The 17,075-nt window shown below is 38.6% G+C and overlaps 1 pseudogene; it reads left to right on the top strand.

Moving 5' to 3' along the window:
- Window positions 1-2,782: 2,782 nt before the first annotated feature.
- Window positions 2,783-3,659, top strand: LOC124084481 (ATP synthase subunit alpha, mitochondrial-like; annotated as a pseudogene).
- Window positions 3,660-17,075: the final 13,416 nt, after the last annotated feature.

Genomic DNA, 17,075 nt, shown 5'->3' with positions numbered 1-17,075 from the left:
TTTAATCCTCTCTCCGAGGGGTTGCCAAAAAGGATCTGGGATTTGAAATGTGACACAGCATGTTGACAGAACTGTGGAAGGAGAGTTGAAATCATTTTTGTTTTTCTGAAATCTGGGATCCTGACTTTTCCTTTCCTTTGCAATTTCAGTTAAAACGAAAAGGAAAAATCAGAACACGTACATTCTCAAAAACATTCAAGTCTGCTTCCACTGGGCCATCCTGCACTTTGGGGGAGTATCAAGCTTAGAAGGAAAGACACACGACCCTTTCCTTAGCCTCTTCCTGTGGCCAAGGAATGAGAAATCCTAAGATTTTAGGGTGTACTCAGGCTTCCTCTGTAACCATGTGGGGAAATAAGAACTAGAATCCAGGCTCCTGAGCCTTCCCAGTGCTCTTAGGATACAACTGATTTCCTGCTGTAGTATTCCAGAGAAGTTTCCTTCCCCTGTGGGTGTGGGGCTGAAGAGTGTACCAGAAATCAGCTCCATCAGGGTCAGATTGTTCTGTGAAGGCCTCTGGCTCTCTGTTCCCCTCTGCCACATTCTCTCCAGGCTTGACCTGAATCTGCTTGACTTGTAAATTCAAAAGCTGGAGCTGAAGTGACTTTTCTCTTTTAAAGACTATTATTTGATTATCTTCATAACTTTACTTATAGTGCTTAAATTATTTTTAGCATTTTTTTAGCTCACATGTGATTAATCTTATATGATAATTTGACAATTTACTGACAGATTTCCAAAGAATCTGTAATTAATTTTAGTGCACAGTTCATTTTTTTTTCTAATTTAACACTTGCATTTATCTCATTATATATGTTGCATTAAAGATATTAATGTTCTACTTGAACCAAACATATATTTTAAGTTTCATACCGCTGGAAGGAAGTGGGGGATTTGACAACATACAATTACATTTTTCAAAATGTCTGAACATAAAATATATATCAACCCTCATATTCCAAGTATATTTATGACATTCAATGCAACAACAACAAAAAAATCAGAACTTCTAAGCCTAACAAAAATTCAATTCAGACCTGAGACAGAGAAGGAAGTCTCGCAGCTCCCAGCTCATTTCCCTCTCCTCCCAGGCACATGCTTCTGCCTCTTTACTCTGATCATACAGCTGCTCCTCCAAAAGTTATTGCACAGTGACATACTCCATTGAGGGTGTGGGCTTCCAGGGTTCTGGAGCAAGCACCAAGAGGAGCAAGAGACATTTCAAACAGCAACTTTGGAGGAAGGTAGTAAACATTATCAAGAACTAAGTCAGAGCTCAGGGGCAAGACACCAGAGACAGCTGAAGTCACCCATAAAATGTCATCCTGCACTTCCTGGGAAGGTCAGACCCACTGGGAGGAAGCTCCCCCCTCCTTGTTTTCTGTGCAATGAATTATACTCATGGCACGAGGCCCCCTCCTGTCTCCCATTCCCACCTTTTGCTGCTGGTTCTCCTGTAGATAATTTGGGTGTGTGGTTTTATTTTCAATACAATTTTATAGTCTTTGCATCCTTCAGGAAATCTCTCATTATTGCCAGTGTATCAAAGAGTCTTCTTACAGCTTCTAGCATGACTATTAGAAGACACTCCACTAACAAGTCATTTCAACAGACGTGTTCTCCAGCAAGAATCACTGAATATTTGGTTAACCTCTATATTCTGATGACCAGTAAAATCAAAGAATGGAGGATATAGTACCCAAGAAAGCATCATGAACAGAATTAGTATAACAGTAGATTAACTTCAATTAATATCCTTATATGTGAAAAAAAGTTAGTGTGTGTACATCAACATATGTTTGAACATGTGTATCTGTGAAATAGTCAAGTAGAGATCAGAGATATTAAAAATTAGATTGTAACAGTAAGAAATTTAATAGATGGCCTACAAAGAAAAATGACATTTGGCAGAACAATGATCAATGAGCCAAAATTTTAAGTGAAAAATTTTATCAGAATGAGCAGAAATGAATAACATATATGAGTAAGAAAACAAAATTAAGAGACAGGGCCAGAAGTTTAAAAGATTAAAAGAGTTCAAGACAAACAATAAAGAGAATGTAGACAGTAAATTAATGAGCATATCAATAAAATTAACTAAGTTTTTTTAAAAAATGAATGAACCCACCTGTTTGAAAGGGTTTAGCAGGTAGCAATTAGAATAAATACTCCACCATGCATATGCACATACCCATCTAGTGACATCAGAATAAAATTTCAGAACACCAACTTAAAAAAAAATCCTGAAAATTTTTATGGGAAAATAAAACAGATTAGGCACAAAGGAACAAGAATACTATTTTAGACCTTGAATACATGAGTTTGAATCCTGGTTTTAATATTTGCAAACTTCGTGACTTCAAACAAATTACGTATCTTCTTGGTTCTTCATAGATAATAGCAATGAAATCTTGTATGCTCACGTTTAAAGAAATATATGGGTTTTCAATATTTGGAAGTGCATAGAACAACGTCTGTTACATAACATATACTATATCATTGTTTTAAAAATAATATTAAAATCAGACTTCTCATCAGTTATACTGGATGAAGCAAGACAATAATATTATTATTTTTAACGTGATTTCTGTACATCAGGAGTATGAAAATAATCCTTTTATAAATGGAAACAATGTTACTAGAAGAAATGATAACAAAACCAAACCAGTATTTGATGTGAATCCATACTTTATGCTTCAAATCCAGCCAAGAAGTTTGTTACAATCTTTTTAAGTGTTGCATGTGACTCTTCTGAGATCTTTCCATCAGCCTCGATGTTGCTACAAGGAATCTCCATGCTCTAACACCCACCTTCAGAAGATTGGCACTGCCGAGATGTCCTCTATTCTCAAAGAGGGTATTCTTGGAGTTGATATTTCTGTTGACCTTGAAGAAACTCCGTGTGTCTTTAGTATTGGTGGTGGAATTGCCCAACTTCATGGGCTGAGGAATGTTCAAGCAGAAGAAATGGTAGAGTTTTCTTCAGGCTTAATGGATATGTCTCCCAACTTAGAACCAGGCCATGTTGGTGTCGTCATGTTCAGAAATGATAAACTAATTAAAGCAGGAGATATTGTAAAGAGAACAGGAGCCATTGTGGATGTTCCAGTTGGTGAGGAACCGTTGGGTCATGTAGTAGATGCCCTTGGTAATGCCATTGATAGAAAGGGTCCAGTTGGTTCCAAGACCCATAGGCGAGTGGGCCTGAAAGCCTCTGGAATCATTCCTCAAATCTCTGTCAGGGAACCAATGCAGACTGGCACGGAGACTGTGGATAGCTTGGTGCTAACTGGATGTGGTCAACGTGAGCTGATCAGTAGGGACAGACTGGGAAAACAGCAATCGCTATTGACACAATTATTATCCAGAAACGTTTCAATGATGGACCTGATGAAAAAAAGAAGCTGTATTGTATCTATGTTGCTACTGGTCAAAAGTGATCCACTGTTGCCCAGTTGGTAAAGAGACTTACAGACGCAGACGCTCTAAAGTACACCATTGCGGTGTCAGCCACTGCTTCTGATGCTGCCCCATGTCAGCACCTGGCTCCTTACTCTGGCTGTTGTATGGGAGAACATTTGAGAGATAATGCCTTGATCATCTCTGATGACTTATCCAAATAGGCCATTGTGTACGGTCAGATGGGTTTGGAATTTTAATACACCATGCATAGTGACAAAATGGATGTGTGATTTAAAAAATTTATTGTCAACCTTGATGACATCAACATCTCCATTTCTTCTATATACTTGAGATACACAAATATAGCTTTTGTACTGAGTAGTGAAGGTATTAATTGAATAATAGAGTTTAATAAAGCAAATTGCTCTTAGGGAAGTTTTATGAGAATTTGACTAGTACTGTTGTAAACATTGATGCTTTCTCTAGTTTTTTACTATTTATATAGAAGTTTGATTTGATTTATCGCTTGAATTACTGTATGTAGTTTACTTAAAATCTAGCCTCAATTTGCTCATCTGCAACTTGGGGATACCATCATCTGCTTTGCTGGAATCCTGCATGGATATAATGTTTTGATATAGTACAGTAAAGTTAAGTGAGGAGTGTTTGCCCAGGATGGGAATCAGCCAAGTACCCATTTCCTCTCATTCTTTACCCTCATACACAAAGCAACTCATGCACAAAGAGACTCCAATAAGGAGCTTCTTCTCCTTTTCACCATTCTTTTTTGCTTTCATCCTCTTTCCTTTTGCTGCAATGGGTTTGAATTTTTTTATAAGAATTAGTGAAAATGCTCTACTTAGAGATATTTAAAGTCCCTAATTCTTTTTCTTCACTTAGAATTTTCAAAATATCTAAACAGTTTTTGATGATAGATGTGAACATGAGACCTGAACTGAGAATCACCTGCATAGAAGTAAGAATTAATTAATTAACAGACCTGACTGTTAATTAGGATAGTCAGGTCTGCTTTAATGTTCATATTTCAAGTTTCAGACAATTGTGAAAGTGCTAAGAAGTTAGAGTATGTATTGCTTGTCTCATATGAAAAACTGTTTCAAGACCCTTTAGTGAAGGATCTCCACCCCTAACAGAGATACAAGACTACTACTGTTCAGTATTCATATGAGAAATTCACGTGGGGCACCCTCAACTACAGCAACGTGGGACAGTTACTGGGATGTATTTGCCTGAGGAAGAAATTCTCCCAGGTGGCACAAATGCACATTCTATTCATGAATGTTTTTTGCTTTAGAACCAAAGGGAAGTTCTACTTTGGAAATATTTTGTGAAAGAGAACAGCTTCTGGGTATTTCTTCTGCACCAGCGTAGGTATGACATATTTTAAAGAAAATCTTTCCTTTTAAAAGTCCCACCTACAATTGGGTGTATTAAATGACATCTCTTGCATTGTGTGAGGATTTACTAGTGTATTCCTCTTAAAACAAGCTCCCTCGGGCATCTAAAAATGCTAATTCATCCACAAAAATCACTTTGCTTGCCCAGGCCGTTTTATTTACAAGTATCATCCTAACAAATTGGTTGTACATTGCAGGGCATATACAAGCCTGAGATATATATATATATATATATATATATATATATATATATATATATATATATATATATAATTTTCTCTGAATTGGGAGCTTTAAAAGTAAGTGGGATAAAGATAAATATGCTTTGTCCAACACTGGGTTCATATTCTTATTATGCTTTGAAACATGTGAGCATGCAGCTTGTTCCTGCTCTTTATTTTCTACCCTGAGCAATCTATTTCTCTATCATCTCCATGAAAATGCTGGAGGCCTGGGGAAAAGAGACTACCCGTAGCTGCTTTATTCACCTTAGTATCCATCTTGAGGATACATTTTCTTACCTTTAAAAATGAGATTAAGGGGCTGGGGTTATAGCTCAGTGATTGAGTGCTTGCCTCACACACGTGAGGCTCTGGATTCGATCCTCAACACCACATAAAAAAAATAAACAGGGCTGGGGTTGTGGCTTAGCGATAGAGTGTGCACCTAGTGCGTGTGAGGCCATGGGTTCGATCCTCAGCAACACATAATTAAAAAATAAATATTAAAAAACCAGAAATGTATTTAAAATTAAATAAATAAATAAACAAATAAAAATAAAGATATGGGCTGGGGTTGTGGCTCAGTGGTAGAGTGCTTGCCTCTCACGTGTGAGGCTCTGGGTTCGATCCTCAGCACCACATAAATAAATAAATAAATAAATAAATAAAGGTATTATGTCAACACACACACAAAAAAACTTTAAATGAGACTAAGAAGATTTGCTTCTCTTTATGCTTGAAAACCACCTCCAAATACAAGGAGAAAAAACAAGCAAATGAACAAATTTTATTTCTAAAGACACTTGAAGCAAAATATATAGAGATATGGAAAGCAGATGGAAAAAGTAGTCAATTTCTACTAATAATTAGGCAAATCTAATTACTTACAGAGGGTAAAGAGAAAGAAGGAAGCTAATTCAACTATAGAACCATGGGAAGGTTCTAGACAAAGTAAATGTCAGGTACTTCAGAAGATGGTGGGGAGGGAATCTGAAATAGGTGGATTTATTTAGTTCATATAAGAAACAGACTCTCCAAGCTCATCTCACTTTATAGCATTAGGAAGTGATTAACTTCCCCACCCCTAGGACACTAGAAGTGTATTCTCTGGAAACAAACAAACAAACGAAAAAAACAAGGGACGTCTAGACTTGGCTCACCCAGAGGATTATGGAGGATGTTGGCGGTAAAATGCCAAGCTGAAATTGAGTAGGGAACAATAAGTGAATGGCACCAAATAGAAAGAATCCCTTCCCCGGGTTCTTTCCTCCCCCAATTCTGAATGCTGTGAGCCTATGTTGTATATGCAGGCAAAAGGCTGAAAGACTCTTCTCTGGAGAAGGTAAGTTACTCCAGAGGCAAAACTTCACCCACGTGCAGGGAAATGTCAGTGAGCTTGTAAAAACCCCATTCTTAAATATAAATGGATAATACTTAACTATGAAAGCAAGGACCCAAAAAACAAACAAAAAGGGAATTTGAAGAAAACAGAGATAAAGAAGAAGAAAACTCCCAAAGAATCATAATTAATAACCATAAAGAGAAGATATGACATCCATGAAATAAGAACAAGATATTTTAGAAAAGAATAAGAAGAGAGGGAATGATATTTTAGACATTATGTATATGATGAGCCAAAATTAAAAGACTAATAAAAAGATCAAAAATAGAGCAAAAATAAAATAGAGACAAAATGGATGCAAAAAGATAAGAAAATTTAAATTTTTCTCATTTCTGGAGGGCTAATACGTAACTAAAAAGAAATTTAGGACAAGAGAATATAAAATATGGTGAAGAGAAAACTATTTTTTAAATGCCAAAAAATATCCTAAAACTGAAGGAGTTGAGTTTTTAAATTGAAAGAGCCTGCTCACTACCTGAACAGTGGACAAAATAAGATCTGTGCTGGGGCATGTTCTCCTAAAATTTAAGAACATAAACAGAAAAATACAAAGAATTTCCAAAAAGAAAAAGCAGATTACCTAAAAAGAATCTCAGGCTTTCTCAGCAATAACTGAATAAATATGATTTTCAACATAGAATTCTATACCTAGCCAAAATATCAACCAAGAGTGAAGTTAAGTAGAAGCATATTTTGATACTACAAAGGATCAAAATTTTATCTTTCATGAACTCTTTCTATGATGGTTATATCCCACCAAAATGAAAGAAATATATAGGATTCTGGAAACATGAAATCTGATTTAGGAGCATGGATATCCATGATGGTAGCCTAAAATTTTGTCAGGAAGTACAACAGGACTAGAGAACAAGCAGCCCATAAACTGGAAAACAGGGAATCCTGTGGAATATCTCAGGCTTGAACTGAGAGTTTTTACCACGTGGAAAGTTATATTGAGACATGATTTATCCAGCAGTTGAAGGGTGTTGGAAAATACAGCCACAGGATCAAAAAAAAATAAGCAAAGGAAAAAATAAGATAATAATGAATTTCTAGGAAAGCCAGAGTCATTCATGAACTGTGTACATCCTTCACTATAATACATCACAACATGCAATACCCTGCTTCGCTCAAGTGCACAGCAAGAAGTATTTTCACAGTTGTAATAATAAAAACATTGAATAAGTAAGTATTTAACTAAAAATTGTGGTACATCTGTAAGGAGGAAAAAAGAATACTAAAATCATTTGCTCTAATATGGGAATGTGTAAATGTGATGAAACAAGGAATGTCTATATGTATGCAAAACTATAACAGAAAAGAAACTAGAAACTTTAAAGTCATTGTCTTCTCTCCGGGTGGAGGAGGAAAGTGATATCAGAGGGGGAGATAACTGCTATTTTTTATTATAAGTCTTTTAGCACTGTTTGACTATTTAATATAATATATGGATAAATACTAAAACTGAATTGAGGTATATTATAAACATTTTTAATGTTTTAATGTCAATTTTTTAGGATTATGAAGAAAATGCAGGTTTATTAAAGATTTATAAGATACACAATAATTAAGAAAACTTTAAATTATCCATCCAAAATAAGGAAATAGGGAAAGTAGATCTGACCAAATTGTTGCAATGAAACCATTATTTGTGCAATATTAATGTGCACGAATACTTTCAATTTAAAAATTATAAGGGCTGGGAATGTAACTCAGTAGTGGAACACTGGCCTAGCTTGCACAAGACCCTGGTTTTGATCTTTAGCATGGAAAAAAAATTATCCATCCAGCGTCATCTGTTGGGAGCCATTCTTTATTGATATGAACAGAAACCATATTTCAGATAATTTATATGCCTACTTTAGCTTGATTATAATCAGAGGTTTTCATGTGTTTAAACACTCCTCATGGACATTTTTATTGGCTGCATAAAAGTGCATTGATGATATGACATTATTTAACTATAGCCATGTCTTTGGACATTTCTTTTTAAAAAATATTTTCCAGTTATAAATAATTTGAGCCAGGTGTGGTGGTACATGCCCCTAATCCCAGCAGCTCCAGAGGCTGAGGCAAGACAATCACAAGTTCAAAAGTCAATCTCAGCAACTCAGCAAGGCCCTAAGGAACTTATGAAGACCCTTTGGGGAGCCACTCTGAATGACCACACCTTCCAGTCCTGAAGCAGGAGGCTCTGACCAATCACTACATTCGTGGTGGCTTGGGTGTTGACCCAGCTCTGATAGCAAGGTGGTCTTCTGAGTAGGCGTACCCCTGGGATTGTGTTAGACTCACCTGCTCCCTTGTAATTCTACCCCTTCTGCCCTTTTATGGATAGAACTTTCTAAGAACAGCGTCCCTCCAATAAAAGCTGACTTCCGAACATTCTCTCTCACTCTCTCTCATCAGCCTCTAGTGAATTTCTCTTGCTCTCCATTTTGGGGAGCCTGAGGCTGAGAGCCTCAGTGCACAGTAAGAAGTATTTTCACAGGGGAAGCTGTCCAGAAGCTTGTGTAAAGGTTAATGGTGGCTGTGTTTTATTTTATGTCACTACAAATTCACACAAGTGACCTTAAATCAGCTGCCCTTGCTGGTCAGTGGGGCGGCAGACCCTGTCTCAAAATAACAAAAGCAGAGTGGGTGGGGATGTGGCTCAGTGTCTGAGCACCTATAGATTCAATCCCCATGACCAAAAAACAAACAAATAAATAAATCGTGCTATTTTAAATTTACTTGTCAGTTGATCTTTCCCAGGGTTTTCTCATCCTTGCCTGGGAAGAATTCTTGGAAGGTAAATTGCTAGGCCAAGTAGTAAAAATATGGTTTGAGACATTTGGTGCATGTTATTAAATTGCCCTACAGGAAAAAAAAAAGATTCTTCCAACTCATATTATCCCAAGCAATATATGAGAATATCTCATTTTGCTGTCACCCTACTGGGACTGAATTTTCTCATTATATATTTAAAAAATCATTTTAAACTAAACATAAGTAAAATGGAACAGTTTTCTTCAAGACGTTGGATTTTTCCAAATTTTTTAAAATTGGTGACATGAAAATGAACTTGTAAGAAAAGCCCCATAGAAACCACAAGATGCAGGCCTTCCCCTGTATCCCTGTCCACCCCACCATAACCCACATGGTTACCCGTGTGCTGAACGAAATCTTGGTGAGATCATTCAAAGGAAGGAAACAGAAACAAGAACTAAATACAACAAAATCATGCTATTTCTGCGTCAGCCTTTCTATACGCATAAGGACATCCTGAATCATGGAATTAATTGATAAGTTCATTGATAGAGATTTACAACCTCTCATTATTTAAAAGAAAGGAGCACACTAACTAAGATTCTTGTGATAATTTGGGCTCATGGGATTCTTCTGTAGAACCGGGGGCTAGTAAACAATTTACTGAAGTCATCTTAAACATCAGGCACTTAACTTGTAGTATCTCATTTAATGCACACTGACACCCTATTAGCTCAGTACTATTCCCATCATACAGATGAGGAAATTAACCATGTAAGGATCTAGTTTGCCTAAGACCATGGAACCTGTATGGCTTGACAGCCAGCTCAATCTCCTAGATCCTCATCTCAGACAATAGCCACAAATTAGAAAGCAAGCTGAAAAACTGTGCTTTCCAGCTACACTCAGGGGGATCAAACACACTTGTAGCCTCAGGCTTCTTAGTCTCATGGTGGGTCTACAAGTTAGAGGCTATCCTTGTTTAAAATCTGCTCAGTGTAACAAGAAAGCTACGGTCAAGAGAGGGCAAGTAGCAGGTATTCAGAATGGGGAGACAGACAGGTGGCAAAGGATTTGCTCTTTGATGCTTACAAAGACCGAACCTGACTGATAGGGGAAGTTGGAGGAGGCAAGAGAATTTCAGTGCAGTCTATTTAAACTGGTTTCTAATTACATTTTTAACTTTAAAGAACTATACAATTAGAAGTTATTATTACTAACAAGAACTTCTCCACAATGAGGCAGCCTCTCTTCTGTGGGAATGAATAAAAGTTAATTTCTGATAATTCTTTTGAGAAAGATCTACCTCACACACTTCAGCTGCAAGGGTCTTAAAAGCAATGCCAACCTTGGAAAGTAACCTTGTCGTTTGATTCCCATCCCTGCTACTCAGCCTCTACCGATGGCCATCGGATCACTACATCCAATAACAGCATCCTGCGCCATGCTCCCAGCAACGTCCCATGGAAGTGGGTACCAATTCTAGTGGGCTAACCCCAAGAGAGACTGTGCCCCATTCCCAGGTACCCCAGATACTTGGCAGGATTTAGATTCTGTTCTTCTCTGTATATACACTATTTTATACACACAGGGAAAATATGACAAACCTCCTTCTACCCACTACACATTCCGTCAAATCTCATTTTGCTGTAGACATATTTTAATAACACAGCACAGATACAGTGAAAGCCTCCCATGAGCTTCTTCTTGTCCTTCCCCGCTCCCTCCCCTGAGTTAAGCACCATCCTGAATGTGCTGATGACCACCTACTTACACGTCTGGCTTTGTGTCCATCCTTCATTTTGTGGACATACATGATGAACAGGTCTCTGTGTTTCCTAGGCTTCCGTGACAAGTTTTGTGGCTTAACAGAGATCTCTTGTTTTCCAAGCATCGTTCTGGAGGCTGGAAGTCAGTATTGACAGGGCCAGGCTCCCTCTGATGGCACTGCAGCAGCATCATTCCTTGCCTCTTCCAGTATCTGGTGGCCCTGGGTGATGCTTGGCTTGTGGCAGTTTAACTATAGTTTCTGCCTCTGTCTTCAGTGGTATTCTCTCCCTGTGTCTCTGTCTTCTCATATAAAAACACCATCATATTGGATTAGGGCCACTCTAATTACCTCCTCCTAACTAATTATATCTACAACAACCTTGTTTTCAAATCGGGTCATATTCTGAGAAAAATATGACCCGATAAAAAAAATTTTAAAAATCCCCGATCACAGCCGGATTCCTGGAGAAAGTGTTCACACCAAATCCTGGAGGAGTGCTGTTTTAGACAGCTTTTTTTTTTTTTTTTTTTTTTTTTTTTTGCTGCTGTGACTAAAGAGCCCGACCAGCACAATTAGAGAAGAGTTTATTTGAGGGCTCATGGTTTCAGTAGTGGAGGTTAGAGCTTCAACAAATCCTGATGGGGGACATAGTTCAACCCATATCACTATCTACAAATATCAAGACATGATTGGATGTTTGAAAACTTATGTAAGTGATGTCATTCCATTTGTGCTCCTCTAGCTAAATACCATGAACTAGATGATTTATGAAGAGAAAAAAAAAATTCCTCATATTCTGCAGGTTGGAAAGTTCAAGATCAAGGTACTGGCAGGTTTGGTGTCTGGGGAAGACCTGTTCCTCCCAGATGGCAGATCTAGGAATCTATACGTGGTGAGAAGGATGGAAGGGCTGGCGGACAGCTCTCGGAAGTCTGCTAAGGGCATCAGTCCCACTTAGGAGGACTCTGCCCTCAAAGCCGAGTCACTTTCCAAGGGCCCCACCTCTTAATACTGTCACCTTGGAGGTTGAATTTCAATGTATGAAATCTGAAGGGACATATATTCATCAAATCATAACAGGTGGGTAGTTTTATTCCTTGTGGAAATCCACTTGGGCTTTTCACACTAACTACCAATTTAAAAAGAGTAAAAAGTACCGAACTTTGCCTCAAGAACTTAGCTTTCAGATGCGAATCAGCTCCAACACCCACGAGGAGAGAGGAGGGCAGATCATCAACAATGGCTCCTTCTCGTGCTTTACGGTTCTGTTCCACATAGGCAAGTGGAGCACAACTGGGGTTCAGAGGGGACCCTGACTCACCTGAGGGGCTCATAGCAGGATTCCTGGAGAAAGTGTCCACACCAGATCTTGAAGGAGTGCTGTTTTAGTCAGCTTTTACTGCTGTGACTAAAAGGCCCGACCAGCTCAATTACAGAGGAAGAGTTTATTTGAGGGCTCGTGGTTTCAGAGGTCTTAATCCATACAGTCCTGTTCCTCAGGGCTCAAGAGGAGGCAGAACATCATGTCAGGAGAGGGTGGCAGAGGAATGCAGCTCACATCATGGTGACCAGGAGGCAGAGAGAGACTCCACTAGCCAGATACAAACATATACCCCAAAGCCACACCCCAATTCCCACCTCCTCCAGCCACACCCTACCACTTCAGTGACCACTCAGTTAATCCCCATCAGGGTAGTAAATCACTGACTGGGTCAGACTCTTGCAACCCAATCATTTCCCCTCTGAACCTTCTTGCGTTGTCTCACACATGAGCTTTTGGAGGACACCTCACATCCAAATCATAACAAGTGCAGGAAAATAGGCCTGGCTCTTTGGCAGAACAGAGGGACTTCAGGCAGAGGTGAAGAATTGGGTGAAGTCAAGGAAATAAGCAAGAGCACGGTTCTGGCAAAGGGAAAACGTGGCCCCGTGCACTTCAATAAAAAATGAAACAGGAGGGCTGAGGCGTGGGAATGGGCATGAATCCAACTGGAGGACCTCGTTCACCCTGTCAGGAGGTATTAGTTTACTAACACAAATTACCTGCTGCTATAACAATTACCATCAAGGGGCTTAAAACAACAAATGTCAAGGCTGGAAGTCTGAAATCAAGGAGTTTGCAGAGTTAATTCCTCCTGGAGATGCATAAAGGGCTGGTTCAGTTCCATACCTCTCTTAACTTCTGGTGGCCACTAACTATCCTTGTTCTTCCTTGACTTTAGACACACAAGTCCTATCTCTGTCTCTATTGTCACATATCCTTCTCCTCTTCTCTTCTAAGGACACTTATCATTGGACTTAGGGCCCACCTAATCTAAGATGGTCCCAGTCAAAGATTCTTAATCTTAATTATATCCACGAAGACCCTCCTTCCATTTAAAGTTACATTCAGAAAGTTTGGACATAGTTTTTGGGGTTCACTATTCACCCCACTCCAGGGAGCTCAAGCATTGATCTTCTGGCAATGGAAAGCCCCTCAAACTTTAAACAAGAAGAGATAATTTTGATTTCTATTACAGTTAAAATGTCTCAGCAAGGGCTGTATTAGAAAGGATGGAGAGAAAGGGACAGGCTGAGAAATAATTAGGATTTATTCTCAGTAGGACTTGATTCCTTAGATGTGAGAGTTGAAAATAAAGGATACCCATGATGTTTCCTGTTTTGTCTTGAATGAATTTGATGATTATAAAGAGACATCAAAAAAGAGAAGTTCTAGGAAAAATATTATTCTTCAGTTTTTTGACATGTTGATTTTGGTGGCTTTTTTCTGTAGCTTTGTGGAGAGATCCAATAGGCTGAGCTAGAGATTTTGGTTTGGGAGTCATCTCTGAATAAGTAAAGATAAAAGCTAATGATGAGACTTCAACACTAATCAGTCCAGGAGCTGAGGATATAGGCATAAAATTCATCCCCAGGAAGAGACTGAAAAATATGGGTCAAGCATCAAAAGGAGACAGAGTTCAAGTAAGAGGAACCTGGAATACCTGCTGGGAAATCAGATCATAGGACCTGGGAATGGACTGGCTGGGTCCATTAGCACTAGAAAATGGCTACACTTGGGTAGTGTCAATGGCCAGGCTGCCCCCATGTCAAACATGGAAGTAAAAGTGGCACAACTGAATGCATGCTCGATTTGCCCATGGAGCAACGTGTGGGCCAGGCCTGAGCAAATAGTAAGGGTTGGAAATTCATTATACTGAAAGCTTCACCATCATTTGCAGAAAAATGCATTCTAAGATTTGCAATTGTGAGGCAGGAGCCAATAAGAGGGAGACAAGCCACATTTCAGGCAGTAAGAAGATGCTTTTGGAAGAAGAAAGTAAAGTATCTTCCAGTTGGATAGCTCTAGGACTTAATAACCAAAGGATCTGGTAGGGATCGTGTATTTTCTAATATTTCCCTTCGCCATATGCTGTAGTTGAATATTCCCCCCAAATTCACATGTCAGAAATTTAGTCTCCAATGCAACAGTGTTGAGATGTAGCACCTTTCAGAGGAGAGTAGGTCAGGAAGGCTCTACTCTTGTGCATGGATCAATGCTGTTATCCCAGGACTGGGCTAGCTATCATGGGCACAGGCTCCTGGTCAAAGGATGATTCAGTTCCCTTCCTCCCTCCCTTCCTTTGTTCCTTCTCTCTTTCCTTCTCCCTCCATGTGATGCCTTCTGCCATATTATGACACAGCTAGTGGCCCTCACCAGATGCAGCCCTTTGACCTTGGACTTTATAGCCAATAAATAATTTTTCTTCTTAAATTATCCAGTCTAATCTCCAGTATCCTATTAAAGTAACACCAAGTTGACTAAGACACCATAGGTGTCCCAAATCCTTGTGTATGAGGTAGACAAAAATATCATCTAAGGAAAAGTATCTTAAAAGGATTATAGAACTCACAGTGTAGATTTTCTGCCTCCATAGTCTATTGAGCTTACATAAGAGAACCCACATACTATTCCAAATACAGGTATGCTCGATGGCAACTGTTGTCAAAAGAATTTTAAAAGACATCACCAAGCTCAAGAGAAGGAAGTTTCTACAATGAGAGGGAAATGAAAATCCGCCCACATTTTGAGCTTGAAGTTTGAATGTCTGCCTGGGGAAGAGCACTCACACTAGAGGCCCCAGGAGAGAGTTGTCCTGTCCTTCACAGTGACACTCGTCCCATGACCCCAGACTCAGCTATAATGAAGCTGCTTCCTCAAAGGGGTGACTCAGAGCAGCCAGTACACCCTGACACCAGCGTCCCAGACGGATGAAGGAAACAACAGCACCAAAGAGGAACAAGAGGGCAGACAGAACAGCCAGTCCCAAGGGAAGAGGAGACAGTTCAAAGAATAGAGGTGGACTCCAAACACGAATTTATGTAGAGAGGTTTGGGAAGGTGTCTTTTTTTTTCTTTTAATTTTTTTAGATTGGGTTTTCATTGATTGGGTCAAACTCCAACCTTGATGGTCCTAATGAAATAAGTTCAGGGAGCTATGTTGAAGGAGCACTAGGAAACAAGAAAGACATCTTGGAAATTAAAAGTGTGACTGCCAAAATTAAAAATGCTGAGGATAAAAAGAAAATGTACACAATAGAACAAAAGGAAAACTGTTCCCATAAGGAGAAGTCAAAGGAAACACGATTCCTTATTGTAAGATTCCTATCTAACACATACTGAAGGATTAGGAAACACAGGTAAAAGACACAAATACCAAATGGACACCAGCAACCCAAGGACTAGAGCATCACTGATCTGCTTCTACCTCGTACTGACCTCACGCCTCCCCAAGGGACAAGTGCCATAGTGGATTTTGTTAATTATGCTAATTATAGCATTGTTTTTGAAATTTCAGTTTTAGTATATGAACATATCTTTAAAAATTTTTTTTGAGCTTAATAAAAGTAGGATCATTCTGACAGAGAGAGAAAGCACAGTGATTATAAACAGAGAGAAAGAAAAAGCACCGTGATTATAAGTAGACCTGCCATTTCACATCCTGATCCTACCACTCCTAAGAGAGCTAACTTATCCAACTTCTCAGCCCCTTAGTTTACTCATCTGTAAAAAGGGAAGATAATACTTCATTCAGAGGGTTATAATGAGAATCGAATGAGGTAATACACACATAGGAGCCTGGCACAGGGTAACTATAACACAATATTTGCCATTGTCCCTACTGTATGTTGTTTTTTGTGACTTCTTTTCCACTTGATATTATATTTCTAAGACTTATCAATTTTGTTACATGTAGCTGCTGTTTGTGCTATTTATATTTTTCTATTATGTAACATTGTATCATGAGAATATGAGGGATTTGATCTTTTCATTCTCCTATTAATCTACATCTGGGTTGTTTTACTTTGTTCTTATTAAGAACTATGATGCTATATGCATTCTTGTACATATTTGCTGCTGGTGCTTGGGTGCAAAATATCTCTAGAATATATATTCTTAAACTGGTTACTGTGGTGTGCCCCTGTAGTCCCACTTACTTGGGAGGCTGAGATAGGAGGATCACAAGTTAGAGACCAGACTGAGCAACAGGCTGGGAAAACCTGATTTAAAAAATTGTATATATTGTATTTAAAAAATTGTATATATATTGTATATATTCTTATACCTAGGAGTAGAATTGCTGGGCTATAACTTTCGTGAGGCCCAAGGTTGGGGACTTTGCTCACTCTTATGAATTTAAGGACAGGCTTGTCAAATTCCTTTTAAAACCCCTGTTGGGATTTTTATTAAAATTATACTGAATCTAAAGGCAACCAGAAAGAAACTGACATCTTTACATTATTTGGTTCTCTCATTCATGACTGTGGTATATCCACTTTCCTTTGTTTCAGCCTTCTTTCGTGTCTTTGGATAAAGTATTATGTTTTGCCCTTACAGATTTCTACATCTTTTAAAAGTAAGCTTCTTATTTAGAATGATTTTAGATTCACAGAAAAGTGGCAAAAACATATACCTCACCCAGATTTCCCTCACGTTAGCACCTTCATCTCATCTCTTGTTAGGCATCTTCCTGGGTAATTTATGTATTTTCTTGCTATTATAAATAGGAAAGCATAAAATATTAATTCAGGGGATTCAGCAACCAAACAATGGGAGTTTCAAAAACAGAAGAG

Source organism: Marmota monax, unplaced genomic scaffold, assembly GCF_021218885.2.
Source record: "Marmota monax isolate L192 unplaced genomic scaffold, Marmota_monax_Labrador192_F-V1.1 WCK01_AAM20220418_F8-fsc00022, whole genome shotgun sequence".
NCBI lineage: Eukaryota > Metazoa > Chordata > Mammalia > Rodentia > Sciuridae > Marmota > Marmota monax.
This window is presented reverse-complemented; position numbering and strand designations above follow the sequence as displayed.